This window comes from Plectrocnemia conspersa, unplaced genomic scaffold (genome assembly GCF_051122295.1).
Source record: "Plectrocnemia conspersa isolate PC_06_02 unplaced genomic scaffold, ASM5112229v1 ptg000012l, whole genome shotgun sequence".
In the NCBI taxonomy this organism is placed as follows: Eukaryota; Metazoa; Arthropoda; class Insecta; order Trichoptera; family Polycentropodidae; genus Plectrocnemia; species Plectrocnemia conspersa.
The window spans coordinates 28,004,738-28,022,362 of record NW_028277176.1 but is presented as its reverse complement, the minus strand read 5'-3'; the positions used below and the strand labels follow the sequence as shown (position 1 = coordinate 28,022,362).

Below are 17,625 nucleotides of genomic sequence, written 5' to 3'. Positions count from 1 at the left end.
ATCCACTGTTTGGATAGTTCCAAAGCGTAGCGACAGTTCAGGCGCTAAAAAGTGGCGCGTAGTAATAGACTACAGAAAATTAAACAACTTCACCGTTGGCGATGCTAACCCCTTGCCAAATATTGCTGACATTCTCGACCGATTAGGTCACAGCAAATATTTTACTACCTTACACCTCGCGTCTGAATATCATCAAATTACCATTTCTTCGTAGGACGCGGCCAAAACAGCGTTTTCTACTCCTACCGGACACTTTGAATTCTCGTATGAGTTTCGGCCTTAAGAATGCACCTGCATGTTTCCAACGGTTCATGAATAACGTGTTGGCTGGCATTCAAGGTATAAAATGTTTTGTTTATTTAGACGATATTGTTGTTTACGCTGACACTTTACAAACTCACGATAGGAAGCTTCGTGAAATTTTCCCGAGATTATCAAAACACAATTTAAAACTTGAACCTGACAAGTGTGCATTTTTACGACGAGAGGTGGGTTATCTAGGTCATATCATTAACGAGGAAGGCATCAAGCCGGATCCAGAAAAGATCATCTCAATTAAAAATTACCCTGTTTTAAAGACAGTACAACAAATTAGATCCTTCTTGGGATTAGTTGGTTATTATCGGAAGTTCATACCCGATTTTGCGAAAATTGCTCGCCCTTTAACTTCTTTACTAAAGAAGGATGCACCATTCGTATGAAATGATAAGGAGGAAAATGCTTTTTCCAAACTAAAAACAAGCATCATTACCTCTCCAATTCTTAGTTACCCCAATTTCAAAGAGCCCTTCAACGGACGCTTCAAACTACGCGATTAGGAGCCGTCCTTTCTCAAGGTAAGATCCCTAATGATCTTCCTATTTATTTTGCTTCGCGAACTTTAAATTCCGCCGAGACCAATTATTGAAAATCACAGAAAATCACAGAAAAAGAATTGTTAGCTATTGTGTGGGCCTGTAAGCATTTCAGACCGTATTTATATGGAAGAAAATTTCAGATCGTTACTGATCACAAACCATTAACCTGGCTTTTTAATAATAAAGATCCCGGTTCCCGTTTAATTCGTTGGCGACTTAAGCTAGAAGAATTCGAATACAAAATTGTGTATAAACCAGGAAAGTTAAATGCTAACGCCGACGCTCTTTCACGTTATCCTCCTAACGTATCTGTTAATTATTTTTCAATTTAACTTACTTCTACTGAATTAAGAAACTCTGATGAATCCTATCAGGACTTCATTCAATTCCATTATATGAATCGGAAACGGTGAAAGTATAACTAAGAAATAGATTCAAACATTTTAAATCAAAAAGACCACATTGGTCATTGTGTATCCGCCGATTTGAAGATGTCGCCGGACTCGCGGTAACCATTAAAGAAAGTATTTCTAATTACAATGAGTTACTTAGTAAACAACGTTCTTTACATGAAACGTTAATTTCTTCAGTAAATTCTTTTAACCTTTTTCACTTAATAACGGAGTTAAATTTTTGGGATAAACCCACATATCCAGACTTATTCCATGCGTTGAAAACTTTACGTATCAAGTTGAAAAATTTAAAATCCATTTCATTTCCGCGCCTTGGATGCGGCTTAGACCAACTCAAATGGGAGAAGGTCAAACTTATACTTCATTATATTTTTCGAAACTCTGAAATTCAGGTCACTGTTTGTTATAATAGGATAATCAGGCCGCTTAGAGGAATCATGATTCCGTTATCGGAGGTCATGCCGGTCAGAACCGTATGTATAATAATCAGTCTGGTGTGTGTGCTCATCGTGTGTGCATGTGTCTGTCGTGCAATTAGCCAAGATTGTGGTAACCAACCCCTTTGGAGGTGAAAACCGGCAGATATTTACAGGTTTGTAGCATAATTTAATAAATAATATAAATAGATAGATAAATATAATATATAAATAGTATAATATATAAATAGTAATAATAAAATGTAAATAGATTAGTAGTTACATAAAAAAATGGCCGATAGTGGCGTGACTTTAGCAGGCTTACTTACGCCAGAAAATAGAATTAAGGAAGCTAACGAATTGAAAACAAAAATAAATGACTTATTATCTAATGGTAATATATTATCAAAAGAAAAAAAAAATACTATAAATAATGCATTTGATATAATGTATAAGCATATAATAGATGTATTAAAAACTAATAGTGATGATGAAAGTAATAAAATTGAAAATAATTACTCAATAATGGAGATATTAAATGAAATAAGAAAAGACGTCAACAATATAAAAGATAACCTACATTTAAATACCAATAATATTAAAAAAAAAAAGGCAAGAGAAATATTTTTCGGAAGTAGTAAAAAAAAAGCAAAGATATTGCAATAATAATAACAAAAAATATGCAAAATAAACCCCGTCTGGGGTGGTATACTTAGTCGTAATTATTCGAAATCACTACAAACGCAACAAAATATTGCGCTAAGAATGGCGACAAATGCCCAATGGTTTGTCCGAAACTCAAATATACATAAAGATTTAAAAATAGACACTTTACGCGATTATTTCGATAAACTTAAAGTAAATTACCATGACAGAAACAAAAATCATTCTAACCCATTAGTTAAAAACCTTAATAAGGTAACATGAATATTTGTAAAAAAAAGTGCTAGCTAACGTAATAAGAAACAACTTTTTTTTTTTTTTTTTTACTTTTTTTTTTTTTTTTGTCCTAAAAATAAATAAATAAAAGTGAGAACCAATTAATAGATACCCAGGTAAATGGCTTTGGCCAGGAACTGGTAAAAATAAATATTAGACACTGTATATGCAAAATAAAGAGCAAACTAAAATAGTTTGCAAAAATTTAATAAAACCGACTGAATTAGAAGTTGGAATTCAAAATGTAAGATCCATAAGCATAGGCGGTCTAATGATAACATGTAATAGTAAAGAAGAATCATATACTATATAGTCTCGACCCGTCGAACTGAGTGGACGTCCCGCGCCTGCTTGCTCCCGGAACAGACCGATAATGTCGCCAGGCTCCAAATCGCTGCCACAGATGTCGACTTTGGAGGATTTCCAACAATTTGTAGAAAAACTCCAGTCGACAATTCTGTCGCAGCAGAACAAAATAGATCAACTGACCGCCAACATCACTTCGCTTCAGCAACTGCCCAAATACGGCAGCCACAGAAAACGAAAAAAACTAATTACCACTTCAAACCGTTTTTCAGATCTCGAGGAAGAAGGATCCACCTCTTCTGGAATGGAAAAGGAAACACAGATAAAGACCGCCGCCCCTGCCATCGACACAACCTGCCAAACTGCCCAACGAAAGACTTCTGCCGCCCCTCCGACTCCACAAAATACTCGGACCGCCCGCCCAAGCCAATCAACTCCAACACAGCAGCAGTCAACCACTGCAGCAATCCAGAAAAAAGCGCTAAGTATCACGCCAACACGATACCCACAAACTGCCACCAACACAGACGATCCCGCTGATAATTATCGCCGAGCCAACCCCATACAAAAGGGTAGTCGATATAATTAAGAAAGTAATCTTGCTACCGTTCGAATCAAAACTCTCCAACAAAGGAACAAACATTCTGCTAAAATTATCCGACGATTTTCGCAAAGCCACCTCCGCCCTCAAAAAAAATGAAATTGCGTACTACACGTACACGCTTCCGGAGGACAAACTTCTAAAAGTTGTCCTCCGCGGAATCCCCGCCACAGTCGGCGCCGAGGAAGTCAAGGAAGCCCTAACAGGACAGGGCTTCTCAGTCTCCGAGGTCATTCGGATGACATCCAGAGACACGAAAAAACCACTTCTGTTGGTACTGGTCAAAATTTCCAAGAGTGATCAACAAAAGGCACTCTTTCAGATCACGTCGCTCCTCCACCTAAAAATTACGGTGGAAAATCTAAACAGCTCATCTAAAGCTACCCAATGCCACCGCTGCCAAAGTTTCGGCCACTCCGCACTAAACTGCGCGATGGCATACGCCTGCATCAAGTGCGCCGGACCCCATCACACATTTAATTGCATCAAGGACGTCAAATCTGCCCCACAATGCATAAATTGCGGTGGTGCACACCCAGCCAGTTATTCACATTTCAGCCACAGATTCGAGACACGGCGGTTGCCCTTGACCTGCCAGGCTCACGAACACTGACGCGCCCGGACAATCTCGGACGCGGTACGGACGCTCGCACCTGTCTACCTCGCTGCATCGAGAGATTCGTATTCGGATATTCGACAGATGGCCGAGGCCGGCCATGCTCTTCACGCGTCGCAGAAAGCTGTCGCCGCCTTCGATCGCCATAGACGGCTTCGAGGTGCCCTACAAGCGGTCACTGCGATACCTAGGAGTCTGGCTCGATGACAAGCTGCGCTTCGCGAAACACGCGGAGATGGCAGCTGCGAAGGCGGCGAGAACGGCGAACGAACTCGCCAGGCTGATGCCGAACGTCGGTGGACCGAAATACAAGAGAAGAAAACTTTACAACGAAGTGGTCCACTCTATCCTACTCTATGGGGCCCCAGTGTGGGCGGACGCCATGAGAGTGGATAGGACGAGGCTCAGTCTGGCTAGAGTTCAACGAAGGAGTGCGCTGAGAGTCGCCTCGGCTTACAGGACAGTCTCGGAAGACGCCATCCTGGCCTTATCCGCAATTCCGCCCGTCGACCTGCTAGCCAAGGAGAGGCAGGCGATTTATAAAGGACGAGCGACGAAGGAACGGGCCAGGGAGCTGACCATGCAGGAGTGGCAAAGTCGGTGGGACGCCTCCGTTAAGGGAAGATGGACGCATAGGCTCATCGGGGATCTGAAGGCTTGGAGCCAGAGGAAACACGGTGAGCTGAGCTACCATCTTTCCCAGGCGATCACCGGACACGGGTGCTTCGGTGCCTACCTCAACAAAATAGGCAAAGAGGCAACCCGTGGGTGCCATCACTGCGAAAGTGACACCGACGACGCCGAACACACTCTGTTCAGCTGCTCAGCATGGGATGAGCAAAGGGCAATACTAAAATCTGCAATCGGGACGGAGGAACCCCTAACTCCCGAAAGCATGACGCCCTCCATGCTGAGCTGTCAGGCAGCATGGTCAGCTTGGGTAAATTACGCAACAAAGGTAATAAAGATCAAAGAAGAAGATGAAAGACTCCGCCGAAGAGGCGGTAATCTACGTCAGTAAATAACAACTACTGATGCACAGCTGATATCACGACGTAATGCCTAACGGCGGTTTCCGAGACGTTCGCAGTGAGTAAGTGGGGGGTAGGTTTTAGTCAGTAAGAATCTGACACTATCCTCCGGCACCAAAACAGCCGGGGGATGTCTATGCAAGATTTCCTACCTCCGGAAAAAAAAAAAAAAAAAAAAAAAAAAAAAAAAGGATAGGTAAGTTCTTACCTACATAGGATAGGTAAGTTCTTACCTACATAGGATAGGTAAGGAAGCAACACCAGAGTGTCACCATTGCGGCGCGACTGAAATTGACGACGCTGCCCACACGATCTTTAGCTGTCCAGCATGGAGTGAGAAGAGGCGTGATCTGGAAGAAGCAATAGGTACACAAATATCGCCAGAGAACATGGTCCCCTCCATGCTGAGTGACAAAAAGGCGTGGTCAGCTTATCAATACTTTATATCGTGCATTATGACCGCCAAAGAGGAAGATGAGAGAAGCCGAAGAGCTATCCCCACTGAAGAACAAGGGCTTATTGAATAATGAAACAAAAGCCTAAATCTTGAAAGATAAGAGCAAAAAGAAAAAAGGCTTCAGAACAGTCGCCTTCCAGAAGTTAATGCGTAAAAGCAATATACCTGGAAGGTGGCGGGTGCAGAGGGGGGGGAGTTTTAGTGGGTAAAAATCCCACACTACCAAAGGCTGAAAAATACGCCGGAGGTGCCTTTTGAAGGTTTCTCCCCTCCCGTGGTCAATAGACCTCCACTCAATAAACGAAATGTCTTCCGACCACACCCCTGTCTTGGTCGATCCCTTGACGAACCCATTCGATAGCTTCACATTTTCACAAGCTAGCTCCCCCGCACCACAAAATTCATTAGTAATTTTGGTATTCCTGATTCGATCCTGACAGATCAAGGAAAGGAGTTCACTTCCAACCTTTTTAAAGAAGTAGCAAAACTTTTAAAAATTAAGCGGGTGCAAACCACTGCTTATCATCCAGAGACTAATGGAGCCCTCGAAAGGACGCATAGTACAATGAAAGACTATTTAAAACATTTCCTGTCACCTGATCAATTTGATTGGGATGAGTGGCTACCTTTTGCTACGTTTAGCTACAATTTTACACCCCACACAGCTACTAAGTTTACCCCTTTCGAGTTAGTGTTTGGGCATCCCCCATCACTACCCATTTCAATAACTTCTACTTTTACATACACTTACAATAGTTATGTAGAAAACCTCAAGTTAAAGTTAGTTAAATCCTTAGAGGTGGCTCGTTTAAGCACCATTCAAAATAAGGAGAAAGTTTGTACAACGTACAATAGAAATAAAAAGTTACGTACTTTTAAACCTGGCGATTTTGTTTAATTAATTAATAGTTCCGGAAAACTAGGAACGGCAAGAAAACTTAATCCAACCTATAAATGTCCTTATGAGGTAATGGCTATTAATAGCTTAGTTAATATTTCTATTAAAGTAAGAAAGAAAATAATCCATGTACATACGAGAATCTCCATAAATATAAAGAGTGCAGCCATGCTCTTTATCAGGAAGCGCAACACATGACCAGAACAGACCAAATCATCATGTTCGGCGGGGGATCCCATGGGTAAGCGAGACCCGCTACCTCGGACTAACCTTTGACTAGAAAGTGACATGGAAACCGCACATCAAACACGTCAGAGCGAAGGCATTAGGAGAAATGGCGGCGCTTCGTCCAATCATGGGCAGACGCAGCAGACTCAGCCTCAAAAACAAGATCCTCATCTACAAGACGATGATTCGCCCGGTCATGACCTACGCCGCCCCGGTGAGGGCCTATGCGCACCCGAGCCATCTCAACAGACTGCAGGTTGCACAAAACAAGATTTTGCAGGAAGCCATGGATGCCCCGTGGTTTGTCAGGAACGTTGACGTCCGCAAGGACACCAACACCAGGCTGAGCATGGAGTTCGTGGAGAGCTTTCCACCAAGTTCCATAAGACACTACCCTCTGTACCGAACGAGACCATACAGAGGTTGAGCAGCACTGGCGACCCTTACAGAAATCCACACCCGATGGACATCCTGAAGTTCGAACCGCCGCACACCAGCTAAGTAACGATTCAAACATGACAAAACAAACATACCTGACAATTTTTTTTTCATTTTAGGCAACACAGCTGACGACCATCAGCTGACACATATCGACTGACCAACACGGACAATCCCAACATTGACTCAGAGCAAAGCGCACTGCGCAGTCTCTCGGAACACACTAACTATGACTATGACAAAGAAGATAGAGAGCCTCTCCATGGAGGACAACTCTATCTGGAAGTTGGCAGTCTCTCCGAACCGAACGCACTGCAATTCCGCCTATAAAAAGGCTAGACGGCTCGACCGCCGTCTCGCCTGAAGAAAAAGTGGAGGTGTTCGCGGACGGACTGAGGGACCAGTTCACATCCACGGAAAACCACTGCGACCCAAACTTAAACGCTGAGCTGAACGAGGAAACGCAGAACACCCTACGAGTCAGCACAGACTAACGACTGGAGCCCACTAACGTGACTAAAGTCTGCACCTACCTCAGCCGCACAAAGATAGGAAAAGCCTCGGGGCCCAATCAAGTATCAGCGAGGGCTCTCAAGTCTCTCCCGGACAAAGGCGTACTCGCTCTCATCTACATTATCAACAAAACACTAATGCCTCCACTTCACTCTCCGAAAGTTGTCCTAGTGGAAGTTCGACCGAAGTCAGTCAAGGTCGCCGTTTTTCGAATATCGTTCGCACAGCCGGGAATTTCATACGCGTGCGCGCTTCCCGACATGGGGGACGTGCCGTCACCGCCCTATGTGCTGTCGCGTATTATAACTACGTGCGTTTTAAACACAAAAAAAATTAAAGCCAAATGGAGAAAATGGTGGATGATTGCAATGCACCGGAATAGATCAATGTTAGTAAATAAGACATTTTATGTTGAATCGAGGCTTCACTGTCACTAATAAATAATAAACAGGAAACGTTCAAGTGTGCAACTAATGAATAATTTCTATTATTTTTTAAGGAAAAGTATGGAAAGTCAATTTGCTGAATTGAGATTTTATATACAATATATAGCTTAGGTCTTTCTCTTTATGATACTTGTAAAATTGACTGCGGATTTTTGCGGTTTTTAACACATTGCATACCTTAAAAATGCATTATTCTTAAAAATGAGACGGGGCTTAGTCGCGAAAGTTACGACCTAAACCTTTTAAACCATTATAACTTTTTAAATAGGTAACGTGTTAACGTTAAATTTAAAATAGTTTTGTAATGATTGTAATTTTTTAATAATATGGAAAAAAATCTAAGTCTGGCACGCCGGGTTGTTGCACAGAATTCCGACAATCCTATATAATTTTATGAAAATTTAGCATGTGACAATGATAATCGAAAGTTTGTGAAACAAAACAGTGAAGTAGTAACAAAAAATATTTTTTGTTTATCGTAAAAACGAGACATCCAGTCGATTGACTGAAAACGTGCGATCCATGTCGGTTTTATTTTTTATTATTTCTATTGTATTTTTATTATTTCTATTTCTTTTTATATATCATATTTCTAAACATAAAAAATATAAAATAAGTATTTCTTTAAAAATAAAGAAATAGTTTTTTGCTCTCCTGTAAAATTTGGTTTTATGGACATATCTACTTTTAAAAGCAAGTCTTCAATTGACTAAACATTTCTGCCAGTAAAAAGTTGCAGGTTCCACTCTGCTAGCCGCTGAAGATTTATGATATTTTCGGAGAATTTTTGTGTTCATATGCATGATAAATGATAACTTTGTAGTTGAGAATTTTGAATAACCCGCGAAAGATTTAATAAATATCCAAATGAACCTTGGCATAAAAAAGTTCCCCGCCCCTCTTTTAGACGATCTATAAGAATTCATCGAAATAAACCGGAAAAATGTGGTAAATCCAAATCTGAGCCAAATATAGCTACCAATTATAATTAAACAATAGAAGGTGTCAATCAAATTGCCCAGCATTCGTTAATTAACCCGAATACAATTTTCATTTATTCGAAATTAGTTTATGGAACTCATTCGTTCTTTAAAATTGGATGTAGACAACACAAACTTTTATTACCGAATGGAGCTGATCGAAAAAATTATTGAAACATATCTAGCTACAATTGATTTTACACCCCATGGAAAATCACCGTCAGGTCTTCCATAAGATATGTTGCTTTTGGTATTGATCAAACAGAAAATTAGGTATATTTTTTTAATTACCTTAAATTTTGCAATAATAAATTTATTATTACACATATATAATCTTAAAAATTAAGACAAATTATCCTAATGCATTTTTTAAATTATTGACAATTTCAAAACAATATGTGAATTTATAACTTATAATAAAAAGATGTGATTAATTTTAAACCTTTTGGAACAAGCATTTTCAAATTCATAGGATTTTTTAAATAATGTAACGAAACTTGTGTGTACCAACCGACATTAAAAGTTCGATGCTGCTTTCGATGTGGCAGCCTTTGATTCGACTGCTTCGTTGTATCTGCTTTCGATGTGGAATGGATTGCAAACATTCTGTTCCATTGTATTATTAGCTTTAAAAGCAACTCACTGAAAATAAGATAATGGGAGATTAGTAAATCGAATTATCAATATGACGACCTAAAAATGTACTTACCGTCCAATTTACACCAAATGCTGTGAGTTTAGATGACATTGCTCGGCTTTGTGTCCTTTGTCTACTCAGTGGAACTTGGAGAAGATCTTTACAACTTTTTAACCAACAGAGTTCTTCTCTCGGTTTCTGGAAATTAATTGTTAATATACTATTATAAAAAACATCCTTTTTTTCTAAAACTGCACTGCATGTTTTTGTCAGATTCATTAAATAAAATGTTTTGTGTCTGAATAAGCTTCTTGCTATTTAGCAATTAATTTATATTATATCAAAAAAATGTTCAAATTCACAATGATTGAAACACATCGAACATATGTTAGATTTTTATTAATTACTTTAAATTTTATAGGATTTTTGAAATAATGTAACACTTGGGTGTACCAACCGAATCTGTTTTCGATGTGGCTGCTTTCGGTGTGACTGCTTCATTGTAGCTGCTTTCGATATGGAATGCATTCTACTGTATTATTTTCATCGTCCGTTTTGTCCTTCGTCTACACTACATAGTAAAATAAAAAATATGTTACAAATAAATATACTATTGTAAAAAGATGTATATTTTTTAATTTAGTATTAAAATAATATTCTTAATATATAAATTCAAAAGTAATCGTAAAAAACAAAAAATTTTCACCAAATGTTCTGAAGGCAAAAGTTGGTCAAGTATTTCATTGAATGACGTGCATTTTTGAGGCCAAATTCAAGAAATAAAATCATGCCAAAACAATAAAGTGGGAACGCTCGGTAACGAATCTCGTTTGGAATATATTTTTTTTAATATTTCGATTCATAGTAATTCATTAAGGTTTGCATACCGGGCAACACATTGCATACCGGGCATTATTCCTAGAAATGGAGCCGTGCGGCAGGGATTATTTGCGAAAATTAGAATATAACTTTTTTAAAACAACCAAATCTGAAATTAGTACACGTTTTAACGTAAAATTTTAAAAACAGATTCATGAAGATTGTTTTTTGTATTCGCAATGATAAAATCAGTACATTAAACGTCAAACTGCGGACGTGTACCAGTAAAATAAATTATATTTTTGTTTAGAATAACCAAATATACATATTTTTGAATAAAAACAATACAGATGATAATAAAATACTGTTGTTTATAATAAAAACAAAAAATATCTAATTTTGTGACCTATACGATCATTTACAAATTTTTAACACTTGACTGTCAAGTTACGCGGCGATATTTGCACGAACAACGTAACGTTTACGTTTGGCTAAATGCAATATTTTATTATTTATGTATTATTTTATATTGTATATTTAGTATAATAAAAAAAATATCAGTGATTCTAAACATTTTATTGCGTTAATATATTTACCACTTTTTTGTTAATTTGTTTTACCATATATAAAATCATATTTTATATTATCATTCAAAAATAAAATTTCAAAACATTGCCGACGGCGAAAAACTGTTGATCCTAATTTTTCAGATATCTTATCAGCAATGGCAATTTAAGTAATAAAAAAAATACAACCTTTTTCTCCGAAATTTGCCTTTATTCTTTTTTGCAAATATCGCGGGTTTTGGTCTAACACTACCATTCGATAAGCCTTGGATATTTCAGTTCTTTTCTGGCCGCGACGAGAAAACATTTGTAGATTATTATATAATTACATTTGATTTACTGTATAGTAAATCAAATGAATTTGATTTACTGTATACAATAAATGAAGGAGTACTAAATAAACGGTGTAAACCTAACAAAATATAATAATGCAAAAAAGTTGTGAAAAACAAATGAACGCAATTAAATGTTAAGAATCACTGATTATTTTGCTATTGTGCTTCGGCATGATAATACTAAGTTAACTTGTAAATAGTGCTCAACGCGTGACAATCACGTGTTCTTCGCAGAAAGCTTCTAATTGGTTGTTCACTTGAACGGATCCACCCCCAAATACTATTTAAACAGGGTAGTATTGGTTTGCTTTTTGCGAGATTTTATTTGCGTGTGCATACGGTTGCCGAATTTTTGAAGTGTGAATTCAGCCATTTTTATTAATGTAAACTAGAATTGATTCCTCAAATCGATTTTATTTGCTTTATTTCAATAAGTTGTTTTATATTTAGTATTTAAAATATGACTTATTTATAATCTTTGCCTATTACACGTATTAGTTTTTACGTGTTTTCTAATTGTAAATGTTTTTAAAATTATTTATTAAAAAAAAATCGTTTATTTTTTCTGATTCAGCCCTGTACTCAGCGATCACGTGAACCCCGCGTGCACTCTTTTAAATGCGGTTACCTTGGATATTTTGGGTTATTTGCAAAATCTCTAAAAAAAATTATCATCTTTACCGGAATCAAACCGATAAGGGTGTGTTACTGCGTAAGGTGGGTTTTTTCGGTGACTTTATTTTTAAATTGGACGGTTGGGTGTCTCGCGAATATCGCCGTTACGTGTAAATCGACCGTTAAGTGTTAAAAATTAAGTAAACACATTTATTTATTATTGATACGCGATTCACAATTTGATGTTGAATGATTTCACTGTTTCTAATAAATAATATGTGAGACAATTCCATATAAAAAAATCTGCAATGTAAACATACATCTTGAAACGAATTTTCTCTGGAATTTAGGATTATTGATATTAGTAACATCTGTAGGTAACTCCCTAAATAAATAAGTTACAGTAAATACGCAGTTTACGTGGTTTTTTTTCGTATGAATGCAACGTGCTAAGCAACAAACACACGCCGGTAATAATAGCAGAAAGAAAAATAGCCACAAATCTGTGTAAAAAGAAAGAAAAATAACATAATAACATTAACAAAATCAAAATTGTAACCGAGAAGCAGCCTACTCTTGAGCGCAGAGATGAAGTAATATCAGCTATGAAAAACGGGGTAATAACAATGTGAAGTTTGAAATAAAACTATCCACACCACCATTATCTTCAACCTGATGATGGAAGTACCGTCGTATGTTATAATTTTGTGCGCACGAGATCCTGTGGAAGCGTTGGAAAGGGTGGACCGACGGTACCATTTGATCCGTAACAATAACAATCCGCAACATCCGCTTAGCTGCGGCGATCAAAAATAAAAAAATAAAAAAATGAATAAATAAAAAAATTAATAAATAAAAAGATGAAAAAATAAAAAAAATCACAGAAAGGAAAAATATTGCAATGTTAATTTCTACCGGTGGTGATAATCCCGAGCGCTTCCAGAAATAAAAATAATTCAATTTTACAAAACCACGTGCAATAACCTATAAAGCAAACTTAACCTAGAATGCAGTTCGAATGACCTCGATACGGGTAATTAAAGCGGGATGTTTGAAAACCGACAATTAGTAACAAAAATTTTACCTGATTTTATCTCGAGTCCAAGCAAAGCTCCCCTTTCGATGTCGCCGGACGATCATTCCTTCAAGATCTTAGCTCTCGAAAATTCCAGGTTCCCGCCGGACGTACCGTCCCATTCAAACGCGAAAACAAGAATGACCGTTAAACAAATGGTGGGGTAGTATTTATACCTTTCTTGAGACCTTGAAAAAAATGCATATTTTTTTTTATTCAATAATATAAAATATACAATACATGCAAATTTTAATATGTTTCAAAACTATGAAATACCCAAAGACCAAACAATAACTTAAATAAAGAATAATTAAAAACTTTTGCTAAATCACGACGCATATCTGCTTTAATATTTGGAGATTTCAACAGAGCTTTCGAAAAAATGCACAGAATAATAATTTTGAACAAATCAGAGATTACAGGTATAAGTGAAATGGTTTTAAAATGGTTCGATAATTATTTAAAAAAGAGAAAGCTAAAAGAAAAAATAATTATGCTTATTCCAAGACCATTGTTGTTTATAATATACATATATTTATATTAATGATATAGTTAATAATATAGAAAAATGTAAAATACATCTGTTCCCAGACAACACATTAATTTATTGCTTAAAGTGACAATGTTAAGATGTTGTAGATAACTTAAATAATGAATTAAGTACATATTATAGAAATATGGTTAGAATATAATGTACTTAAACTAAATGAAAATAAAACTACATGTATGTTTATTAATTATAAAGATATGTTACATAATAATATAAAAATAGTTATAGATAACTCTATTATAAAAATAATTGATAAAATAAAATATTCAGAAGAAATTGTTGATAAGAAATTAAATTTTAAGGAACATTGTAATTTCATACTAAAAAAAATATTAGAAAAATAGGTTTACCTATTATCTAGGATTTAATACTAATGTTATAAATACAAAAAAAATAACATTAGTATTAAATTGCCCCAATTCGATTATAGTGCATCAATACTATAAATGCTTAATAAATTAGATAAAACGATGTTGCAAAAATTACAAAATAAGGCAATGAGAGTAGTTTTAAATAAAAATAGATTTACTAGTTTTAGAAGTATGCCTGGTAGATTAGAATAGTTGGATGCTTATTAAGAAATATTGAAGATTAATGTTTTAGCATTTATATTTAAGTTAAAATTATAAGATAAGAAATAAAGATGTACATATGTTTACTACTAGAAATAGAGACAATTTAATGATAGTTGGCTCTAAGAAAACGAGTACGGCCAGGGGAATATTCCACGGAGGTTGGAATATGTAGTATAATAATATTTCTAGGACAATCCGCAAAAATAAAAATGTAGCGGTATTCCTCAATAAAATAAAGAAACACCTTCGTGCACCAAAAAATATATTACAATATTAAAATATTTTTTTATATTCTGTTTATGTTTTATATGTATGTTTTGATTTAATTTATTTAATTAAAAACTTATTAAAAATATATATAAAAAACAAAGAAACTTCGCCAACAAAAAAATTGCGAATGTAAATCTACACATTTATTTGACGATACATTTAAAAAATAATCATGATCCAATCCAAAATTCATGAAAGGATAACCAATATTGATAGTTTTCTTCAATATTTAGACAATATATTGCGAGAGCATTAAATTCCTAATCATGATATTGCTGTTAACAAATCAATTGTCGATTATAAGTAGACTACGTGCTGGTTTTACACATTCTCCCGGTTTGATAGGGATTGTTTCGGTTTCACAAAATATCCGAGATGGCCTCTTTTTTATCTGTCCCGGTTAAGACTGTTAAGAGCTTCATAGTAAGGCCCTCCCGCACACGGAGCAACTGTTTTGCAACTCGAGTTGCAAAACAGTTGCTCCGAGTTGCAAAACACTTGCGCATGCAACTATTTGGTGACCACGCCTGTGTACGGGAGTGTGTGTCCACACACGAGCAACTAAAACAAAGCCGATTTCAAATCAATCAGCAACTGGTTGCATGCGATCTTTTTTCCTAGTCACAAAACAGTTGCGTTGCATGGTTGCACGTGTCTTCACAAAAAATTCAAGAAATGAGTGAAGCGGCCAAGTCGTAGATTGTCGATTGTCGAATGCTATAAACTTTTTGTCTCTTTGATTCAGTTGTTCTGCTGTTACAAACACATTTGACTTGATATTTCTCTGTATATAGGGATGACACCAATATTCCCTGCTCTAATGCTCTAATAGCCAATTAAGTCTTCTTGATCTGAACTACTACTTGACATTTTGAGAAAAACAGCTTTGTGACTACAAACTTATAGGGAACTTTGCTCAAAATAATCCAGAATCAGTTGCGCTCGTGTGCGGTGTGAGGTTTTAATTTGGTTGCAAACTGGTTGTGTGTGTGACTAGAATGCAACGAATTTGCAACTCGAGTTGCAAAACAGTTGCTCCGTGTGCGGAGGGCCTACTAGTCACACACACAACCAGTTTGCAATCAAATTAAAACCTCACACCGCATACGAGAGCAACTGATTCTGGATCATTCGGAGCAAAGTTCTCTACAAGTTTGTAGTCACAAAGCTGTTTTTCACAAAATGTTAAGTAGTATCTCCATGAATAGTTATAATTTTATGACCATGCAAACAACACAAATACCATTCATCATTTTTTTTTACACACTTAAGTAATTGACAAGAAGGCTGAAAGGCCGGATTAATCCTTCTTTTTATTTTTCAAACACATACACCATCGATTGTGAACGACGCGCTACGCGCAGATCACAAACCATCACCACTTTGAATACATTTTTGCAATTTGTCAATTCCTACGAAGAGGTTTCTTATATTATTATTCGTGTAGTTTGTAGATTACCAACGCAAAGATTAGGTCGATTAGTAGAGTAGTTTAGAAAATTGCGAACAATTATTTGTCGTTCAAATAATTTCGACCTTTATCAAAAGCCTCCAAGAAAGCATACATATTTTCAAATATTTGGCACGGACTCGCCCTTTCTGTTGTATCGGTATGAAAAATATCAGCTGTTGTAAAACATTTAAAAATGATTTAACAAATAAAGGCTCTATAAAAATTCTCAAGAAATTTGCTGATTTCTGAAATAAAAATTCTCGATTTGGCATTTTTCTTCTCAAAAACCGCAATATCCAAAAATATTCGTTCTATTGCCTTCTTTCTTATACTTTTTATTTTTAACAAAACACAAACGTCAAGTCTAAGTAATTGTGTTTTGAGAAGCTGCGCGGTGCGCTTCGTTCTCAGTCTGGATGTGATTGTCTGTTTGTTGTTTTCGGTTGATGTCGTCTGTCTGGAAGTAAGATGTAATTGTCTGTAGTAGATGTCATGTGTGACTAAGTTGGATTACTACTCATCTGTTTTATGGTGGCTCGTATTTCAGCACATCTCTGGGGTGCGGGTTTCCGTACGGGTCATCTGCGCTGGAGAGGCTCTTTATGGTGTCGTTGGGCACGGAGGGCAGTGTCTTGTGAAATCTCGTTGAGATTTCCTTGATGAACTCCATGATCAGTCTGGTGTCGGTATCCTTCCGGATGTCGACGTTCCTGACGAACCACGGGGCGTCTACTGCTTCTCGCAATATTCTGTTCTGCACGACCTGCAGTTTGTCTATGAGTGTCGGGCGGGCGTATCCCCACACTGGGGCCGCGTACGTCATGATGGGTCGGATCATTGTTTTGTATAGTAGAACCTTGTTTTTAAGGCTGAGTTTGCTACGTCTGCCCGTGATAGGACGGAGCGCCGCCATGCCTCCTATGGCCTTGGTTCGCACATGATTGATGTGCGGCTTCCACGTTAGTCTCTCGTCGAGGATGAGTCCGAGGTAGCGAGTTTCGCTGACCCACGGGATCCCCTCTCCGAACATCTTAACGGAGCCGAATGATCTGTTTTTCCTGCCGGGCCTCCTGGTGAAGAACACCGCCGCACTTTTATTTGGGTTGATCGAAATTCTCCATTTCCCGAACCAAGTTTCGAGAGTTTCACACAGCTGCTGCAGTTTGGTCGTGATTAGTTTCGGACTGGCCGAGGTGAACGATATTGCCGTGTCGTCGGCGTAGAGCGCTATTTGCGCCCTGCGGTCCTCCGGGATGGGGATGTCCGCGGTGTAACACGTGAAGAGAAGTGGTCCCAGTATCGAGCCCTGTGGCACGCCGGCTGCGATCGGTTGCATCGTAGACAGCTCTCCCTCCGAGCGCACCCTGAAGTGTCTGTTTTGTAGATAGGAATGCATTAGTTGGCATAACGGTAGCGGGACGTTGCTCTTCAGCAGTTTGTGCAGTAGTCCGACGTGCCAGACTTTGTCAAAAGCCTTAGCGACGTCGAGGAAAATCGCCCCCGTCGACAATTTCAGCGAGAATCCTCGGTTGATCTTCTCGACGACTCTCATCAGTTGGTGTACTGACGAGTGTTTGGGGCGGAATCCGTG

The 17,625-nt window shown here is 37.6% G+C and overlaps 1 long non-coding RNA gene across 1 annotated transcript; it reads right to left on the bottom strand.

Moving 5' to 3' along the window:
• Positions 1 to 8,931: 8,931 nt before the first annotated feature.
• Positions 8,932 to 13,332, bottom strand: LOC148228757 (uncharacterized). The gene is made up of 4 exons (XR_015811736.1): positions 13,196 to 13,332; positions 10,234 to 10,347; positions 9,849 to 9,974; positions 8,932 to 9,781 (listed from the first exon to the last, which is right to left on the bottom strand). It is a non-coding gene; the product is annotated as an uncharacterized LOC148228757 (long non-coding RNA).
• Positions 13,333 to 17,625: the final 4,293 nt, after the last annotated feature.